Consider the following 21,506-nt stretch of genomic DNA (forward strand, 5'->3'; position numbering starts at 1 on the left):
GAAAATTATTCTCGCTGCTCATCCACTTAACCGTTTTGATTGTTATGGTATGTTCTGGCAGACTATCCTATAACAAAATAAATAGTTTCATAATCTCAGTAGAACATAATGACCTCCTTGTCTTTTGTGGTTTGGGTATATACAATGGTGTTCAAAATTAAAGCAACGGAAATTTTGCAAGGTTGCATTTATTTTGCCACAAAACAACATGAACAGCTGACAGTAAAAAAAAAAGAATCAGTGTAAAGAATACAGAACGTAAACAACTGCAACTTGCATATCGGTAGACAAAAACGTTCTTCGTTTTTCCAACTTAACCCATTCAGACAACTGGTTAATGTGCACAGTGTGGGGTGTGACCACCTCTGGCAGCAATACAGGCCTGACAACGACGGGCATGGTGTGAATGATATCATCAGTCTCATGTTGAGGCAATAACGCCCATTCTTCCTGCAGAGCTACTCGCAGTCTTGGAGAGTGGTTGGTGGATGCTGACGTGATGCAACCCGTCTCCCTAGTGCATCCCAGACATGCTCTATGGGATTCAAATCGGGAAAGCGAGTAGGCCACGCCATGTGTACAATATCTTCCGTTTCCAAGAAAACATCAGCCACCCGTGCTCTGTGAGGTCAAGCATTATCGTCCACCAGTACGAAGCCTGGGCCCACAAAACCTCGCAACAAGCGCAAATCAGATCCTAAGATCTCCTCACCGTACCTGACAGCGGTTATATCCTGCTGTTTCACCCATACAATTTCATGAATAGGTGTTCGAGTGGTCAACATCATTAGGGATCCCACATCATTAGGAATCCTCATCGAAACCGATCTGTTATCATAATGTGTGGATCCTGAAATCGTGTTTCGCGTTCACTGCAAATGCGAATCCGTCGAGAATCACTCGCCAGATCAAAGCGGGACTCACCTGTGACAAGAACATTGGCCCGTTGTTCGACCGTCCAGGTGGTATGTTGACGACTTTGCTCTAGACGTTCCCTTTTGTGAAGACGCGTCAGAGTTACACATACGGCAAGTCTCCGAAAGTAAAGGGCACTCTGCCGAAGCCTTCTGTACACCATTCGCCTCGATACAATACTTCCAGCAGATGCTGTGAGCTCACTTGCCAGTTGCCGTACGGAATCAGTACGGCGGCGCTGTCGTGCTCTTGCAGCCAAATAACGGCCCTCTGTCCTAAAATAACACGTGGTCGGCCCCTGCCCTGGTCTTCGGATTTCGATTTCTTTCTGTCGCCACATCCGAGAAACAACAGAGAAATTCACACTAAGCCATCGGGCCACTTCAGTTTGCGACTGTCCTGCTTTCTTTCATTCTCTGTCGCTTCACCGCAGAGAGTCTGGTAGGCATCGTCTCTGCCATACTGCACCGCCTCTGACTGTGTACACAGCGATTGCGGATATGGGGCTACCCAGAAAACACTACCTCGTGTCATAGCTGCCCTGACGTCATCGTTGGCATGGTTCTACGTTGACCGGAATGCTATCTTCCTTGCAACACACGATCGTACGGACATCTGGCTAACAGTTTGTATGATTATATCATGAATTAGACGCAGGCCGGGGAAATAGCGTTTTGTTGCTTTAATTTTGGACACTGGTGTATTTTCATGATCAAAATAAATTTAAATGTTCCTATATCACTGTATCATCTTCATCACTGTCACCATTAACTATCTAACATCGATTGCTGCGTAAAAACCTTCTCTAGACTTTCCCATGCAATATATTCTTCAGTTATGAGGCATACCATTATACCCGACACTCACATTACTGCTACTAAAGCTTCTATCACTCTTTATACAGGGTTATTACAAATGATTGAAGCGATTTCACAGCTCTACAATAACTTTATTATTTGAGATATTTTCACAATGCTTTGCACACACACATACAAAAACTCAAAAAGTTTTTTTAGGCATTCACAAATGTTCGATATGTGCCCCTTTAGTGATTCGGCAGACATCAAGCCGATAATCAAGTTCCTCCCACACTCGGCGCAGCATGTCCCCATCAATGAGTTCGAAAGCATCGTTGATGCGAGCTCGCAGTTCTGGCACGTTTCTTGGTAGAGGAGGTTTAAACACTGAATCTTTCACATAACCCCACAGAAAGAAATCGCATGGGGTTAAGTCGGGAGAGCGTGGAGGCCATGACATGAATTGCTGATCATGATCTCCACCACGACCGATCCATCGGTTTTCCAATCTCCTGTTTAAGAAATGCCGAACATCATGATGGAAGTGCGTTGGAGCACCACCCTGTTGAAAGATGAAGTCGGCGCTGTCGGTCTCCAGCTGTGGCATGAGCCAGTTTTCCAGCATGTCCAGATACACGTGTCCTGTAACGTTTTTTCGCAGAAGAAAAAGGGGCCGTAAACTTTAAACCGTGAGATTGCACAAAACACTTTAACTTTTGGTGAATTTCGAATTTGCTGCACGAATGCGTGAGGATTCTCTACCGCCCAGATTCGCACATTGTGTCTGTTCACTTCACCATTAAGAAAAATGTTGCTTCATCTATGAAAACAAGTTTCGCACTGAACGCATCCTCTTCCATGAGCTGTTGCAACCACGCCGAAAATTCAAAGCGTTTGACTTTGTCATCGGGTGTCAGGGCTTGTAGCAATTGTAAACGGTAAGGCTTCTGCTTTAGCCTTTTCCGTAAGATTTTCCAAACCGTCGGCTGTGGTACGTTTAGCTCCCTGCTTGCTTTATTCGTCGACTTCCGCGGGCTACGCATCAAACTTGCCCGCACGTGTTCAACCGTTTCTTCGCTCACTGCAGGCCGACCCGTTGATTTCCCCTTACAGAGGCATCCAGAAGCTTTAAACTGCGCATACCATCGCCGAATGGAGTTAGCAGTTGGTGGATCTTTGTTAAACTTCGTCCTGAAGTGTCGTTGCACTGTTATGACTGACTGATGTGAGTGCATTTCAAGCACTACGTACGCTTTCTCGGCTCCTGTCGCCATTTTGTTTCACTGCGCTCTGGCGGCAGAAATCTGAAGTGCGGCTTCAGCCGAACAAAACTTTATGAGTTTTTCTACGTATCTGTAGTGTGTCGTGACCATATGTCAATGAATGGAGCTACAGTGAATTTATGAAATCGCTTCAATCATTTGTAATAGCCCTGTACTTTGATGACAACTGGAAAATTATACACAGGGTAGTGTAACAACGGTGAATGTAATAAAATGAATAGATTCACAATGACGAATTATAAACCATATCCATATCTGACCAGCTCGTTTAGTGTAATGCGAACTCCGCTAGGTTGTGAGACAGGAAAATGAGCCAGATAGGGATTGAAACCGTGTGGCGGATTACGGACCGTCACTGGTGCACCGGCGCCGGCCGCGGTGGTCTAGCGGTTCTAGGCGCTCAGTCCGGAACCGCGCGACTGCTGCGGTCGCAGGTTCGAATCCTGCCTCGGGCATGGATGTGTGTGATGTCCTTAGGTTAGTTAGGTTTAAGTAGTTCTAAGTTCTAGGGGACTGATGACCTCAGAAGTTAAGTCCCATAGTGCTCAGAGCCATTTTTTGGTGCACCGGCCTGTAAGAAGATGGTTCTTAGACCTCGTTTAGACAAATGCTGGCCTGGTCCCCACTTTGCGCCTCAGAAAACATGACACACAATATGCAGTAGGATCACAAGGCTAACAGAGTTTACACAATTCACAGACAGGTGACACACACGATTTCTGTCCTCCAGGCAACTGACGACTGTGTCAACAGGAAGCTCATTCGGCTGCAGAAGTTAAAATAAAGTGAATTTGCCAAAACTTGAATACAACGGAACCCGTTCTGGAGGGGAAAACGGAAAGAAGTAGAAGAAAGTACATAGTCCACTCACATTAATGTGATCACTATCTTCGACGTCAACGTGCAGTAATCACTCACAGGCGGCGGGAGCCAGCACTAATAGTGGAGGATATATAAAGTCTGTCGGGGGACACGGTAAACAGTACAGTCGTTATGCGGAAATGGAGTGTTTTACCTATGTCCAAAAGGGTACGGTCATTGGCTTTCATGCCAGGGGGGGAGGGGGTGGCAGCATTTGCGAAGAAATGACTAAGTCAGTAAACTGTTCGCTTGCAGCCGTGGTTAAACTAGATCAAGCATGGCAAAATGGAGCTATCCAAAACCGGCGCTTAGGACACTGTGGCGCATAACGAGCCATGGATGATAGGAGTGAACACTGGCTGCAGAGATGTGTATGGGCGAGCATGCATGCAACTGTTGAGCTGTTCATCACACATATGAACCGAGAGACTATCAACAGCGTCTCCTCGACCGTTGAGCAAATGTTGCTGCGTATGGGATTTCGCACCACGTGTCTGGTTCATGCAACCACGGTGACTGCTGTTGATGGGGGGGCGAAGGTTGGAATTTGCACGCCAGTACCACGACTGGACGTCCACTGAGTAGCGACAAACGGCCATCTCAGATGAACCACGTTTTATGCTCCATTTGACAGATAGCCGTCGGAGTGTATGTCGTGAAACATCAACAATCCTCGGAAATGTCTAGTCCGATGGAGGGAGCGTTGTCGTCTGGGGAATGTGTTCTTGGCATTCGCTGGGAGATCTCGTCATTCTGGAAGGCACAACGGATCAACACAAGTGTGCATCTACCCTTGCGGACAACATCTACCCCTGCATGTAGTATGTTTTTCCCTCGGCACGACGATATATACCAGCAGGACAACGCAGTTCGCACTGCACGTGTGTGGTTCGGAGAGCACAAGGATGAGTTTACCGTACTCTCATGGCCACCATACTCCCTGGATTTATACCAATTGAAAATCTGTGGGACCATCTCGAGTGGTCTGTTCGCAGCATGGATCTTCAACCGGGAAACCTGGCGCGGCTGACCGCGGCAGTGGAGTCGGCTTAGCGCCACATCCCTATCGGTCCTTCCAGAACCTCACTGCCCCTCTCCCTGCGCATCTCGCAGCGGTCAGCGCTGCAAAAGGTGGTCACATCAATGTGACTGGACAGTGTATACCCACATTTATCAGTCTGTGGGTTATAACAACCAATTTTAGTAACAAAGTAATACACTGGTAAGAAGTTACACGAAAAAAGAAGCTTAAAAGCAAAATGTCACATATAAGTTTACCCACTCTCACTGAATGTGTTTCTATTTTTTTTCTAGAGAGGACTTCTATATAGGTCTTCATCCTTCTCAACAACGATTGTCTTCTAGATATCACGGGCACAGGACGACATGTCAGCGCTGTGTTGATCGTCAAGATCAGATCTATTAGTATTAGGCCAAAGCTTTAAATTAGTAGCAACTTTCACCCTCTCTGCACTGCTTCTAAAATATGTTCTTCAATGGTAATCTACATCTCTCCACTGATGAGGTATGATCCTTAAGAAAGATTTACATTCTATCATGCAGTTATCATTTTGCGTAGTTTTACTTGCCTTCCTGAGTACGAGGTCTGTTAAAAAAATAATAGATTTGTTTCTTTAATAATTTGTTTATTAAATTTCTTATCTCCTTTACAAGATCCCCCAGGCTTCTTCCATTCATGCTATTATCTCAGCTGGTCGGACAGTGCTGAGGAGTCTTCTAATGGTGGCTGCGACGAATTTTATGGTCTGATTAAATTTACTTGTTACATCAAACATTGACTCTTCCAATCACAGCTGTCAGCGTCACATACGAACTGTTCGCCATTGCCAATACCCCACAACACAGCACTATTCCCAGGAAAAAATGTGGCCATCCTGTGTTGGCAGTACGTTTCCAGCTGTCGGAACGTTTACGGAGGCGCAGCTGCAATGGTGCAGCGCCACATGACGCGAGCCGTGGCGCCATTGAGTTAGTAGACTGTTCTGTCTGGCTCAGGTGTAGTATCGACTATCCCTCTTACGGCGCCATTGCCAGTACCTATGACGAAGAGTTGCTATCTGTGGATTGTTTCCTCAGAAGGTCTTTGTTTGGCGATGTATATACGGGGTTTGCTGGCCCGAGAGAGAGGCACGAAGTTTGAGGATTGGCGGTAGCGTCGCGACAAGAGGTGGTCACGAGGTCCGAGAGGCCAAAGCCACGAGCTGCGCAAGGAGGGCCTGCGCAGAGCGAAGATACCGGAATACTTCACTGGGATCAGCGTCGACTACAAGCAGCAGGCCGACATCCCGTTGGTTGGTTGGTTGGTTGGCAACATTCGTGTCGGACGACCGCTCGTGGCCTGGCTGCCCTCTTCTACCTGGCTTTTATCAGCGCCCCTCAGTAACCGCTGCGATGCACCGCGGATCCATGGAATTGCTTGCTGATAAACGGGAGTAAATATTCTGGTTTGTACCCGACCCTCAGAGTTTTACTCGGTCGGCTCTTTGGTCGTAAATATAGGCAGTAGCATTGTACTAAGGCACTAGTTGTCGCTTGAAAATTTGTCCCGCTATTTATGGCCTTTCCTTTCTGGTTTAGACTTGATCATTAATGTTCTAATTAATCAGTTCTTGGTCGTAACTACAGCTGGAACAATTCTACTAAGGCACAAGCTGCCGTTAAACAAACGAAGGACCTTGCGGTTAGATTTAGCTGTTAGTCGGTTCAATTCTTTGACTGTAATTGCATTTCTCAGTCATTAGTTATAATCTGAAAATCTATTGTACTAAGCTGTTCACTTCTGTGTTTGAAAGATCGGGTCATTGTTGGTGTATTTTAGCTAGATCTTATGCTTTCACAGAGTGAGTTTTCGTGTAAAATAAGTGTTCGCAAGTAATGTTTTAAGACGTTCCTTCCGAGCAGTCTTAATAACTGACAGTCAATTTAACTTTGGAAATATTAACAACCAACTGTCATCAGCGCTTTAGTCAAAATAAAATTGCCAGAAGGGAAGGGATGGGATCCAGTCGCACCTTGGTTGCCGATTAAAATTAAGAGACTGGTTGCTTTGAAGTAAGCCTTCTCATGGTCATATTGTTTGCTGATCTGTTTAACCTTTAAGCACAGGTTCGCATCTTAACCCCGAACCTTTCGACATTCAGCTTTCAAATTAAGAGTTAAGTCATCTGTTTTGAGTAACTGAATCACTCTTGTCATCAATGGTGCTATTATAGTTTTCGTGTGTTGCAGAAGGGCATTTAATAAGATAGGCTGCGTCCAGCGCGGTAGTAAAAACAGCGTTTTACCTGATAATGGGTGGACTGCAGGTCCGGCCGCCTTGTAATCATTGTCATATCGTTTGCTGTTTTGTAATACTGCACTTCAGGTGTCTTTTGCAAAGATTAAAAGCTTATTCAACTTAGGGTTTAAGGAAAAAGAAAAAAATTGCAAATTTGTTCATTTTGTTAAAGAAAATTTTATGGTTAAATGGTTCGATTATATGTAAAACTCAGTTTATATATTGTTACATAAACAGGTTCTGTATAAACAAATTTAAATTGGTGGGTCCTCCCTTTCACGTTTTCCTTAATTGCAGTAAGTATCACGTATCAGCAAGAAACAAATCGTTTTAATCATAGTGTACTTAAGATTATCAACAGTACCAAAACAGCGTACTGTCACCGCTGAATTTAATTTTGGAAATATGAAAAAGTCACACGGGGCATGGTCTGTACACTAGAGAGGATGGCGGAGGGCAGTCATCCGGTGTTTGGTGTAAACCTCACGCAAAGAGAACGCTCAGAGGGCAGGTGCGCTGTCTGAACCAAATGTTGTCACTTTTTTGAATTGTGTAGAGTGACCATAAAGTCCCTTTATCCCCTATGTGTTTCTTAGACGTTAATGAATTGTTATTTCTTACCGTTGGAGCTGCTGTTGTACATCTAAATCATGAGTGATGACTACACGTAAATCATGAAGGAAAGGATCGTAATTAGTTCGTGAACCCACGAATGACCCCATACACGAAAGTCAATGAGAGATATTCAGCATTTCACAGTAAGATTTCAAAAACCTTTCCCACCAAAACCAATAGTTTTATGGTGGGAGAAAAAGCTCTTTGCATCTGGTTGCATAAAAGATAAGCCGAGCTTAGGACGGCTGACAACATGAACGTTCGCCAAAAAAGTCCATTCGTAAGCGGTCGCGGGTCTCGGGAGTTACATACCCGACATTACAAAAATATATGAAGAATGATTTGATGTTAAAGGCATGTAAACCGGGGAAAGAGCTTTTCTCGGACGAGTGTGGAATATATCTCTTTGCAAAAACTAGGTACATTGTTTTTGATATAAAGAAAACCCACATATTTATGAACAACATCAGTACAAAATAAAACTTCCAGGTAAAGGGCCCGAGTTCGACTCTCAATCTGGCACACAGTTTTAATCTGCCGGAAAGTTTCATATTAGCACACACTCCGCTATAGAATGCAAATTTCATTCTGGAAACATCCCCCAGGCTGTGGCAAAGCCATGTCTCCACAATATCCTTTCTTCCAGGAGTGCTAGTTCTACAAGGTTCGCAGGAGAGCTTCTGTGATGTTTGGAAGATAGCAGACGGGGTACTGGGGGATTTAAAGCTGGGAGGACGGGTCGTGACTTGCGCTTGGGTAACTCAGGTGGTAGAGCACTTGCCCGCGGAAGGCAGAGGTCCCGAGTTCGAGTCTCGGTCCGGCACACAGTTTTAATCTGCCAGGAAGTTTCATATCAGCGTACACTCCACTGTAGAAATTTCATCCTGGAAACTTCATTGCAACCCACCACATGTCATGAGGTCTGTGAGCCACTTGGCAGCTCCATAATTCTTTGACGGTGCAATGAGTCACATTGCGTATCTCACCATGTTACATGTTTGGTGTACTACACATGTGCAAGATCAGAGGCTGCTTGTGGTTCCAGGAGGATGGGACACCACTCTATTATGCCACTGTCGTTAAAGAATGTCTGTGAGATGTTTCCCTGCAGCTTTGGAGTGGCCTCCCCGAGGTCCTGATCTATTATTTTGCAACAATGCATTAAGGGGGATCATTAAACCATAGGTTGTTGCTACACGTTCCGAGACAGTTGACGACGTTACGCATGCTGTTCGACGAGCATATGCCGCTATCGCGAAGAATCTCACACTATGCATGGAGGAGAGACATATTCTGTTACGGAAACGATGGTGCACTCGCAGACACTCTGTTATATTGGTGCAAATGGACTCGCCTGTCCCACGTCACCGGCGTGCGCACAATCGACGGAAGCACAGTCACTTGTGAGTGAGCGGTCTAATGTATGGTGTCACTATGTTTTCGAAATAGGAACAACGGAGTTGGATCAAGATTGAATGTGCCATAGGTCGTACAGCACGACAGTGTCATCAAGGTCTTCAAGAGGCGTTCTGGGAGTAAGCATTGGTGTACAGAACAGTGGCACCTTGGGTAAAAGCCTTCAACGAAGGTTGGCAAACTGTGAAGATATGCATCAGCAAGGTCGTCCTAGTGTCTGAAAAGAAGTGCATGCTGTTGCCGCGTTAGTGGACAGTGGTCGACAGTATTGGGACAAGGCAGTTTCTGGCACACTCTGCATTGTTGACAGATCTATCCAAGATAGCGGCGATGAAGACATCCAAGATGGCGGTGTGTAGACTTGGCGCCAGCACATGTAGTCATCCGAGATGGCAGCCATGACGTCATTCAAGATGGCTGGTTTTAGTGGAAAGTTTGAATTTTGGCAGGAAGATAGGTCAACTGGTCTACCCCCATTAACCTAAGTCATCCGACTGCCACCTCATCCTAGGAATTTGTGGCAAAAGGACTCGGCCAGTGCTGGACACAACTGTTTATTTTGCATGGAACAGTCTTTATTTAAACAATTTCCTGTAGTACAGCCATCCAATGTGTTTACCACCAGGTCTGGACTCCAAATGACCTAGTACACAGTACCACTGCCAGAGTGCCCTCTCATCCATGACTTAATCCAAGATGCCTGCCATGACATCAACTGATGACACAAGTACTGTTATCCAAGATGACGGGAAACAGTGTGTTCGCCATGAGGTCAGGGCTAGTACACAGTACCACCACAAGAGAGCGCTGTCGTCTGTTACATGACATAATCCAAGATGACAGTCTGGGGTGGGGAAATGGCGGGAAAAAGACTCTGCCTGTGCTGCAAATAAGTCTTTATTTTGCAGGCAGTGTCTCCACCACGAGATCTAGAGTCCAACTGACCTAGTACACAGTTCTGACACCAGATGGTGCTGTCATCTCTCCTGTGACATAGTCCCAGATGGTGGAGATGGTGGTCTGGAGGGGGAAAATGGCGCGAAACTGACTAAGCGTGCGCTGGGCTGCTGGAGAGAGTAAGGAAGGAGTGTACTTTATTTATTAAGGAACAATTTATGTAGTGATGAATTTTGAAAGATAGTATACTTATCACACTGATACAAAACACGCGCTCCGACATGTTTGGGGTCATGCCACACAGCCTGTAGACCTGTAAACTACTCCTAAATAACGCTCTGCAGACACACAAACAACTCCTAAATTACCGAAATAATTTCAGTACAGACTTGCAAACACCTCCTAAACAATGCAGTATATTGATGTGTAGACATGCTCAGTACTCGTAAACTGTCCAAATAACGCATTACGCAGCCTACAGACCTGCTCACAAAATAATGCAACAGACATAAGCAAGCACCGCACGCTGCCGCATCCACTGGACCGCACAGGAGGCTAGCAGCAGCTGTAGGGAAGCAGCCTAATCACGCTGTAGTAAATTCACATCAGTTTCCATTGTGTGTCAGCCAGTCTGCTGTAACTAGCTCTGACATCATAAATGTTGCGCAATACCTTAAAAATCAAGCGAATGAACTAAAACTTTTCTAGCATGTCAGAAATAATACCAAATTAATGTGTGTTAAGTATCAGTTCGATAACTTCAGCCATTTCCGAGATTTGGACGTTTTCTGGAAAAATCATTGGCGCAACAGAAAAGAGCTAGAGACTTCAAAATTTATATTTAGATTCATCTTTCATAATGATTTAATAAAAACAGTACTTTGGATTTCACAAATTAAGACTTTAGTGGAAATTCATGATTTTCTGGTTTTCGTCTCAAAACTGAAGGAAGCAAGATAGATTAAGTAGGCTAGTAAATAAGGCTAGGATGTTTAGATTTAAATAGGTTGGAGGTCCGCTATGATTATGAAGATGTGTAAAGTTTCTTTTTAATACCTATAAAATTATAGCGATAGCGGATCTCAAAAGGGGCAGTTCAGAGCTCATCTGCTGCGTGCAGTGTAATTTAATTAATTCTCTCGCTCAAAGTATTTAACTTAGCCACGTCAAAATGTTATTATCAATACTTACCTGCGTGCTGAATGCACGTTTAAATTAAGAGCTTCTTCGGCCATCAGCCAAAGAAGCTATAAATTATTATGTAACTTGAAGTGGTGCGTTACTAGCCCAGCGGCTAGTCGGGAGAGCGGATTTGATCAGGCGTTCCCTCAGCCGTCCGCACCGCGGCTTTATATATAAGAACACTGCGCGAGGAAGCAAGGCCCCAGTTCTCTCCAGACGCTGAATGACACGCCATCTGTGTCGGTAGTCGTGTCGCATCAGTGTATCTGCTACAGACAGCCTCGGGTGCCGTATTAAGTTACTAGAGATACGCGGAACCATGAAGACATTTTATGTGAAGTGTTAATTCTGGGATGATTTTCATTAACTAGCTTCAGTTTGCGTATTGTCGTATTTTTCACGTGCCGTCGCGGGACAGACATTCTACCAAAAATTTAGCGTGGCGTTTGATGAAATACTCTCATCAAATTATGGCGAGCATTCTTTTTAACATTTAATTCGGACATTTATAGTTGCATCAGCGCATTAGACTCTGAACTGTTCTGTTAGTTAGGTTGTAGGGATACTTGTGGTTTTTATTAGTGAATTTCAGAATATACTCAACTATTTTGGAAAACCGTTTTTGATTAGAAATCCCGGACAATCTCCTAATTCCTCAGAGCTATAAGCTGCAGCTATAAGAACATTCTCAGGTAAAGTGGGCACTAGGATATCTATTTACTGGCTCCAAGTTTTATTAAATCACTTTCTGGGGGTCACGGAGTAAATAGAGAGCCAGTGTTGAGAACGGCAAAAGACAGCAATAACAACATTCTAAAAGCTAGAAACTGATTCAACACGCAAGCGTTTATACAGCAATAGATTTTTATTATTGTTACAAACTTATACATCCGCCGCCCCACATATGGTGCATCGGCCGGGAAATCAACTAAGTGAAAGTGATTTTAACTATTCGGATTCGCGAGTGGAATGCGACACGCAGCTGAGTAATAGAACAGTGAAAGTGTTACGTGTGCATGTGAACGACGCAATTGGATTAACAACACATTTGGATTGACGAAGCTGGCACTGAGTCTAGCGGTGCTGCCGGCATCGCGAGAAGCCAGTCTCGCCGCACCGCAGTCGTCCGCTGGAGCAGCCGGCGCAGAGCCTGCAATTGCGGGCCACGCTAACACACAACAGCCGTCGGAGAGCCGTCTGCAGTTCAACGTGCCACGTCACATCAGGAATCCTGGTACGCCGCGCCGGCAACGCCATACGTCGTGCAGAAGGAACTAAGTTAAGTGAAAAACTGTTAAAAATTTTACTAACCTGCACTAAAGGATTGTCGGCGATGGAACCGCCAAAAGAAACTGAGTTTAAACTTAAATTAGAACCTATGTCTGTTGAGGGAACTGTAAATTCAGACAACGCTTCAAGTATAAACATGCATGAAGGTAGTAATGTTAAAGTGAAAAATGAAGTATTGTCTCCTGACAATAGTGTGCGAAGGGGCAATGATTCAATAATAGAGAACGAACAAGAAGTGCACAAGACTATAGCTTTCGCCAGTCGATCTTTACAGGCAGCAGAGAGAAATTACGGCATCTCAGAACTGGAACCATTAGCAATTGTATTTGGGGTACAGAAGTTTGAGCAGTATCTATTAGGTCACAAGATAATAGTTTACAGTGACCATAAGGCATTGACCTTTTTAAAGACCTGTAAATTGAGGAATGCTCGTTTGATAAGATGGTCATTGTATCTCCAGCAGTTTGACCTTGAGGTTAAATATATTCAAGGGAAAGACAATCTAGTAGCTGATGGGTTATCTAGGAGTGCGGAGCTCTGTGATGACGCAGGAATTACAGCAACAGACCCAAATGAAATTCGAATGTTTGCATTGCACGAAGTAAAGGAAGAAAGTGCATTAAAGAGGGTGATTAAGAACTTGAGACGTGAGCAGAATGCAGATGACCAACTGAAATTAGTGAAGAGCTATTTAGGAAATGCGAGCTATCCTAAGGTTTCGCAATACTATTGTTTGCATAAAGGTATTCTGTTTAGGAGGAAAAAGGTAGGTGTTTCTGAGTGGAAGCTGTGCTTTCCCTCACAACATGTAGACTTACTAATCGACTATGTACACCTGAGGTATGGGCACTACGGTGCAAAGAAGTGCATTGCAAAATTACAAGAGAAGGTTGTGTTTGACAACATGTACCACCGTGTGGCCAAGCGTCTAGCATCGTGTGTAGTGTGCCAGAAAGTCCGTGCTGCCAACACCAGAATACAAGGGGATATGCATCCAGTAGAGCCAACTGAAACCCTAGAATTACTGGCTTGTGATTTGTTTGGACCTCTTCCTGTTTCGAGAGGTGGTTGTACCCATGTTTTTGTTGTTGTGGATGGATTCAGTAAATATGTTAAACTATACCCAATTAAAAGAGCAAATGCAAAAACATTGGTTGAAAAGTTGGAAAAAGATTTCTTCGTGAACGTTGGCGTTCCGAAGAATTTGCTGTCAGACAATGGACCTCAATTTACTTCTGATAGATTTAAGGAATGTCTAGATAAGGCCGGCGTGAAACATCTGAAAATATCTGCGTATTTCCCCCAAGGAAATATGAGTGAACGTATTATGAGGGAATTGAATAGGCTTTGCAGAACTTATTGTGCTCGGAAACACTCAAGTTGGGCAGAGCACATTAAGTATTTTGAGAATGTAATTAACAACTTAAGACATGATGCAACTGGTTTTGCACCTTGCGAATTGATGTTTGGCCAAGAACCGCACAATGTGATTGCAGATATGGTAGAATTCCCTATTCTAACGCAAATATCCACAGACGAGAAGAAACTAAAGGCTAGGGCAAATATGAGAAAAAGAGCGTTGGAAAGGAAGAAGCGTCATGACGCAAAAGCTGTACCTACTAGCTTTGAAATAGGTCAATTAGTCCTGGTCAAAACCAAAGAAAAATCAAAGAAAGTAAATGCGGAAACAAAGAAATTCATGTTTGTATACCAAGGACCTTTCAGGATAATAGGAAAACCACATGCCAATGCATATAGGCTAGAGTACCCTAAAAGTAAGAAGCTCTTAGGTCTCAGGAACGTGATTGACCTAAAGAAATTCATAGGTAGCCACTGAATGCTGTAGGGAGGAGGTTGTTCTTTAACCTCTACACAGTGTGGCAGCTGTGCAGTCCCAGCTGTGTGAGATCTTCTTTCCCATTTCAGGTCTCACTCAATCTTCATCTTTCCTATCCCCAAAAATTTCGACCTCTTCTTCCAACACATAAAATTTTCCGTTATGGTTAACAAGACAGCATTAAACTAATAAATGCTGTAGGGAGGAGGTTGTTCTTTAACCTCTACACAGTGTGGCAGCTGTGCAGTCCCAGCTGTGTGAGATCTTCTTTCCCATTTCAGGTCTCACTCATTCTTCATCTTTCCTATTCTCAAAAATTTCGACCTTTTCTTTCCAAATACTAAAATTTTCCGTTATGACTATCAAGCCTTGAGTTATGTAACCATTCTATCTACCGATTAGTGAAAAAAATATACCTAATGTGACAAACCTAATAGTGACAAACAATAGAGAAGTATGAAGTAATTAAGATAAAATATATTGGAGTAACACGTATGTGTAGAAACCTGGTAATATAGTAAGTACAAAGTGTTGTTTTATTGGACTGGTCCACGAACAGTAATCTAAAAAGATATATGAATTCATGTACAAGCAAGATCTGAAGTGGTAGTGAAACCTAGTGTATGCATTAGAGCTAACTAATAAATAGTAAGAAAGAGATTGCTTAGTGGTATGAAGAATATGCAGATAAATTGTAAGATTAAACTCACCTGATGTAGCAAGGAAAGGCAGTGTAATAGAATTGAGCAGTGTTTGTGGTTGAGACGTGAAGGACACGTCCCTGAAGTATTTATACGGTTGGAGTTGGCCATTATTTTAGTGTAGTGTGTGACAGGATACACCTACACGTATTGAGGTTATGAGTTGGAGGCGTGAATGCGACCATAGGTACCCTTATGTTAGATGAGACAGAGCAGCTCATGGTGTCCTATAGGTTTAAGGAATTTAGCATTACGCTCGTCCATAATTACTTGATGCACTTTAGTGGTAGGTCTGAGAGAGACTACCTGAGGTTTCAGCGTCCGATCGAGTGGAAATGGATTGCCACGTGAGCAAACTAATCAGCTGCAATACACTATGAATATGAAATAAATGTGCTATCCTATGCTTTAAATATTAATAGAGTGAGTGTTAAATAAGTACATACACTAGCAAAATAAATAAATAACATACTGACAGACGTGAAACACTATTTTAGCTCAGCATAAATACACTTCAAAGTAAGTAAGTACCTAATTGCAGATGTGGGACTGACAACAGCAGAGGACCAATTAGTGGATTTAGTTGTCAACTAAACGTAGTGTGTTTTGAACACTCAAAACTGTACTATTACCAAAAGTTACTCACATGTACATGGAAGCTGAGAAAACAACCACTAATCATACTCATACTATCTCTAAGACTAAGGTAATCAAAGATGAGTCAGTTAAGTGCTTAAAATACAAATGTATCAGGAATGTACCGAGCATTGGTTCAGTGTTCCGGCCCAGAAATGATAAATTCAGATTAAATAGGATTTATGATTATATGCCTCGAGCATAAATTTTCTCTAGTACGTGACTAACGGCGTTTTGAGCCATTTGTTTAACGATTTTATGACAGTTAAGTAACCGTAAGAGTAAAATTGAGAAAGGTTCTGTTAACTTTGTTCCAGCAACATACTGAAGGATAAAATGTATATATCCCCATTTCATTGTGATCCACCCTTAGATATTAAGTGAACAGAGTCTGAGGCACTCTTTTTGTTTGTTCTACAGGACAAACCAGATAATGGCAGCCTGGTAGCTGCGTGAAAGCGTGGAGTGACTTGGACACAACTCACAGTGACCCCTCCCCTTTCCCCCATGTAATTTAGAGAGAACGTGAAGGACGCACACCATAGCAACTTCCCCTCCTCTACCCTTGTGAATGGAAGTGTAGGACGCCAGCCAAAGCGGCTACAACCACATGTGTAAAAATTATTTGTGAACTTTTCTTTCAGGTTTAGAAAAGACTGCTAAGAGATAATCATCTGTTTATGTATCATGATATTTTCTTTGAATTTGTGTATGTAAAAATGTATTTAATAGATCTAAGATTTTCATAATTTTTCAATTTGTGTGTGTTTGTTTGTCCAAGGCAATATGTATGCCAAAATATTTCATTGACTTTGCTTAAAATTTTGAGTAATGACATTGTTTAAAAGGCAGTGAATATGCCTACAATTTAAATAATTAATGTAGGTAATCAGTTTTCTTTAATGTTTCTACAGGTTTATATTTCAATTTTGATTTTTCATAGGGAGTTAAACTGTACTCTTGCTTCCCTTTTTGTAATTAAATTTTTTTTATTCATTAACATTCATAAACAAAAAAATTTAAGTAGAGGGTGATGTAGGGAAGCAGCCTAATCACGCTGTAGTAAATTCACATCAGTTTCCATTGTGTGTCAGCCAGTCTGCTGTAACTAGCTCTGACGTCATAAATGTTGCGCAATACCTTAAAAATCAAGCGAATGAACTAAAACTTTTCTAGCATGTCAGAAATAATACCAAATTAATGTGTGTTAAGTATCAGTTCGATAACTTCAGCCATTTCCGAGATTTGGACGTTTTCTGGAAAAATCATTGGCGCAACAGAAAAGAGCTAGAGACTTCAAAATTTATATTTAGATTCATCTTTCATAATGATTTACTAAAAACAGTACTTTGGATTTCACAAATTAAGACTTTAGTGGAAATTCATGATTTTCTGGTTTTCGTCTCAAAACTGAAGGAAGCAAGATAGATTAAGTAGGCTAGTAAATAAGGCTAGGATGTTTAGATTTAAATAGGTTGGAGGTCCGCTATGATTATGAAGATGTGTAAAGTTTCTTTTTAATACCTATAAAATTATAGCGATAGCGGATCTCAAAAGGGGCAGTTCAGAGCTCATCTGCTGCGTGCAGTGTAATTTAATTAATTCTCTCGCTCAAAGTATTTAACTTAGCCACGTCAAAATGTTATTATCAATACTTACCTGCGTGCTGAATGCACGTTTAAATTAAGAGCTTCTTCGGCCATCAGCCAAAGAAGCTATAAATTATTATGTAACTTGAAGTGGTGCGTTACTAGCCCAGCGGCTAGTCGGGAGAGCGGATTTGATCAGGCGTTCCCTCAGCCGTCCGCACCGCGGCTTTATATATAAGAACACTGCGCGAGGAAGCAAGGCCCCAGTTCTCTCCAGACGCTGAATGACACGCCATCTGTGTCGGTAGTCGCATCGCATCAGTGTATCTGCTACAGACAGCCTCGGGTGCCGTATTAAGTTACTAGAGATACGCGGAACCATGAAGACATTTTATGTGAAGTGTTAATTCTGGGATGATTTTCATTAACTAGCTTCAGTTTGCGTATTGTCGTATTTTTCACGTGCCGTCGCGGGACAGACATTCTACCAAAAATTTAGCGTGGCGTTTGATGAAATACTCTCATCAAATTATGGCGAGCATTCTTTTTAACATTTAATTCGGACATTTATAGTTGCATCAGCGCATTAGACTCTGAACTGTTCTGTTAGTTAGGTTGTAGGGATACTTGTGGTTTTTATTAGTGAATTTCAGAATATACTCAACTATTTTGGAAAACCGTTTTTGATTAGAAATCCCGGACAATCTCCTAATTCCTCAGAGCTATAAGCTGCAGCTATAAGAACATTCTCAGGTAAAGTGGGCACTAGGATATCTATTTACTGGCTCCAAGTTTTATTAAATCACTTTCTGGGGGTCACGGAGTAAATAGAGAGCCAGTGTTGAGAACGGCAAAAGACAGCAATAACAACATTCTAAACGCTAGAAACTGATTCAACACGCAAGCGTTTATACAGCAATAGATTTAATTATTATTACAAACTCATTCCGCCGCCCCACACAGCCCCCATGAAGTGACGCACAGGTGCCCATTCGGGTCCCGTAAGCATGAGGTAGTGACATCCCTTTCGTGCTTGATACCTGAGAAATTCCTCTCAAAATACATGTTCACCTAGGCACCACTGCTGAGCTGACCAGATGGAAATGAAGACCTATTTGCAGAGAGCGCAGACAGCGCCGTGAGCCACTGCTGGATGCAAGACAGTGTGAGCCATCGCTCTCACACCACTGGCTACCTACAGCGACCAGGTGAAAGTTGCTTCTTTTTTCTAGTATACAGTTAGAGTTCCTTGACTGATGTACTAATGTCACAGAACTCCAATGTGCGCTCACGCCCGTCCCATATGTGGGGAACCTCTGGGCAGCACGTTTGTTTTACCATTGCTGATGTGATACCTGGGGTACTGATGTCAGGGAATAGCACTGGGTGCATTGTTCCTAGTGTGACATATGAGACGCATCTAATGTGCTTAAGTGCCCAGTGTGACAGATGCAATGCCGTGAAGTGCGCGCGTGTAGCTACAAACAATCGCAAGCGCATCTAACAAGGTTCTCAATCTTATTCTGATATCACATGGCTATGCAAAATAAGAGCCAAGTTGAACTCTCAGAAATTGTATAGTGCCCCAGAAATAGTTAATGTTCACTTGTTTGATGTCTCAGTTTGTATGTACGGAAATTCTTGCCCTAACAGAAACTGCTTACGAAAATAGCGCAGAATAATGTCCAATGCAGTCTTCCTCATGGTTCTAATGTGGCATGCCGTCCATCATGTGTTACCCTTCATACTCTCAACATACATATACGTTTTCACCAGTGTGTAGAGAATCTTATATCCCAGCACAAAGGATGTCTTGTGAATGAATTGAGCATTATGATTGGCTATTATCGAACTTACCCTCCGAATTACTGATGCCGCTGGTGTGGAAGCAGCCTTTTTTTTCTTTCTGCAGATGGGACGTTTGTAGGTAAAAAACTATTTTACACAGATAGCCCAATTGCACTGACAATTAAATCATACAAACTACCCTACATATCATCAAATATAATTGCACTGCTCTCCCACTGAGGACAGGAGAATGAATATTAGAGCGTGAAACTGATCTCCAACCCAGCAATATGTGTGTGTGTGTGTGTGTGTGTGTGTGTGTATGTGTGGTTTGAGGTTTTCGGGCGCTAAACAGCGTGTCACTACCTACCATCTCCATGTGGTAAACATAGAATTCATATCCTGCGTCATACAAAATCATCCCTTTTACATCACTCATACATATACTGTGAAGACAGACAGTGCCATAGATACCCCTCGCAGCAGTAGATATTTACCATGAGGTCAGGTGAGCATCCAACCTCTGAGCCTGACCAGAGCACCCTCAGAGGATCGAAGTCACTGTCAGAACTGTTCTACAAATTTAGGCTCGCTTCCCCTCAGCACAAACAAATTACTGTTTCTGGTCCGGGCGTGATTGCTTGCTTGCTTTTCTACACCCATCTCTGGATTCTGGTTTTACAAGAATAGATGTATTTTGGTACGGTTTTCGATAATATTATAACATTTTCGCGGCACTTCTCAATATCAAGCACATGGTAGCATCCTACCGATCGCTCATGCAACATAATTCCCAAAGTATAGACTGGAAATTATTTCTCCCAGGAGCCAGTCTCCCAGCTGTGGACCAACCTTCGAACATAGTGCACATGTTCGTACTTAGCATGTGATTGGTCCACATGTGATCCCTAACCCAGATGCGACATGTGGTGGATCTGCCTTCGAATATCGGTCTGGATATATATAGTACATGTCAGATCCAGACTCGAACAGTAACTCGTATGTGGTGTATTGTGGATTTGCATCCCAACACCGCATCCTACATTGTGCCTGGCGGATCCACCTTCAAATCCTATCCCTTGTGCGGTATATTGTGGATTCGCATCCTGACATTGCTCTGGATATAACACATGGTAGGTCCACACTCGAATGCTAAGTCGGGTCTACTAAGGGTCCTGGGAGGCTTCTACGACACATGTATATACACAGACATACAGAAAACAGAGGAAACGCTCTCCAATTATGGAGGTGACAGGATACAGTCGAGTACAGTGCTATAGTATACCCCGTTATCAGTGCATTTGGGCTAGGTGTTGGCAGCTGTGCTACATTTACAAGCAGTTTTAGAACACAGAACTAGAGGTTATGTCATGATTGCACGCACAGAACTGACTTAAAATCGATAGAATTGCGAAAAATGTCTAGGAATAGATATAAATTGACCGAATATATACCTAAATGCGGGGAAATTGAGGATGTACTCGCGTATCTTCTGGTTCGCGCAGAACAATTTGTACATGGGAACAAGTATGTGGCATCAAGAGGTATCCAAGAAAATGTCGACATGGAAGTGAAGGGAATCAGGGAAACAGTTAATTTTTTTCCGTCGACGTAGCATGATACTGTATGTCTACTGAGGTACCAGTGATGCACGAGTATTGACTACTGTATTTGATGCTTTTCAGGAAGACAGAGAACCATCCACCTCTAAACTTACTTGCATCTGTGTTAAAGGATAACAGAGAGTGGACGGGGTGATCGATTGAAATGGAGCTGTAACAAGGTACGATTTAATGCTTGACTGATGCATTCTAGAGAAGGAGAAGTTGCTGCAGGTCAATTTTTTTTCCAGTGTTCTGTCCGGATGCATCAATCGCGTGACATAGCCTGCATTTACTCGCATACAGCCGTGTGTTCTGTATGTGGTTTAAAGCTCTGTCTACTTGCGATCGTTAACGGTAAACCTGTCGGTGCTCAGAGGACTTCCATCTCAGGTGTGATGAAACTTGGCACAGTCCCCTGAACGAACTTTGTTTTATGCAATGTACTCCATCCCCCTGTCACATCTTGGGTGTAAAATAGAGACTTCAGCATGATAATTATGTTAGCGATAGATGCCTGTGAAGCACTGCAATCCCCGTGTATACATTTGCCTAACAGATGTGCTGTTTACAGATTTAGTGGGGGAATGACTTGCAACTTTCACATGTCAGACGCTGCTGCTATGCGTTAATCTGTTTCCTTGTAAGAGGTATTCGCCATTACTGACGATCGTTTTATGTAGGGCTGATGCAGGCGTAGTATAATTTCCGAACTGTGATCGGATGTGAACAGTGGGCGCTAAACATCTCTGGAAAGATATATATTAGTCGTATCACACAGAGCCAATGTTTTAAGGAAG

This window comes from Schistocerca piceifrons, chromosome 4, assembly GCF_021461385.2.
Source record: "Schistocerca piceifrons isolate TAMUIC-IGC-003096 chromosome 4, iqSchPice1.1, whole genome shotgun sequence".
Lineage (NCBI taxonomy): Eukaryota > Metazoa > Arthropoda > Insecta > Orthoptera > Acrididae > Schistocerca > Schistocerca piceifrons.